This window comes from Hypomesus nipponensis, chromosome 4 (genome assembly GCF_054491055.1).
Source record: "Hypomesus nipponensis isolate SF chromosome 4, ASM5449105v1, whole genome shotgun sequence".
Taxonomy (NCBI): Eukaryota; Metazoa; Chordata; class Actinopteri; order Osmeriformes; family Osmeridae; genus Hypomesus; species Hypomesus nipponensis.
In genome coordinates this window covers 14,265,001-14,265,808 of record NC_140364.1, presented here as the reverse complement: position 1 = coordinate 14,265,808, position 808 = coordinate 14,265,001, and positions in this window count along the sequence as shown.

The following is an 808-nucleotide window of genomic DNA, read 5'->3' as shown; positions in this document are numbered from 1 at the left end:
AATAAAAGGACCTTGAGGTTCAACAACATTTTCTAGTCTCTAAAGTCCTTGGAGGATGTTCTTGAAAAACAAACTAATCTGCACACATAAAAAAAGGGTTTACACACTTGTGCTCCCCCCCATCCCCCTTCCCTCCTAGCCCAAGTATAAACAAACAAACAAACAAACAAGTGTCTCTTCATGTGTCTAGACGAGGCAACAGCAGAGAAAGGATGAAGAGAGAGCCAGACTGCTCTCTAGGCTGCAGAGGCTCTTTGATGTGGTGTGTGTGAGAGTGTAAGAGTGTCTGTGTGTGTGTGTGTGTGTGTGTGTGTGTTAGCGGACATGAAATGGCGGTCTGTATTATGCCCCTCACTTCCGGTGGCTCTCACTGTCATTTTTCTTTGTGTGTGTGTGTGTGTGTGAGAGAGTGTCATTGTGGTGGTGTATCTACACAAGGTTGCACAGAGACATAAACACACACACATCACACACACACACGTGTTTAGGTCGAGGGTCTGGAGTGACACAGCCTAATGTATTCCACCATCATTTCATTAAGTAGCCGTCCAATCAGCCATTGTGCCACTGGCCAGGTGAAAACAAAGGTCTACCCCCCCCCCTCTCTCTCTCTCTCTCTCTCTCTCTCTCTCTCTCTCTCTCCCCCTCTGTCTCTCTCTGTCTCTCTCTCTCTCCCCCTCTCTCTCTCTCTCTCTCCCACTCTTTCTCTCGGCCCCCGCCACTCTTGTATCTCTCTATGTGACACATCACACGACAAGAGCCCGTGGGATCAAGGAGACGTGTGAACACCAGGACGACCAACAGGACC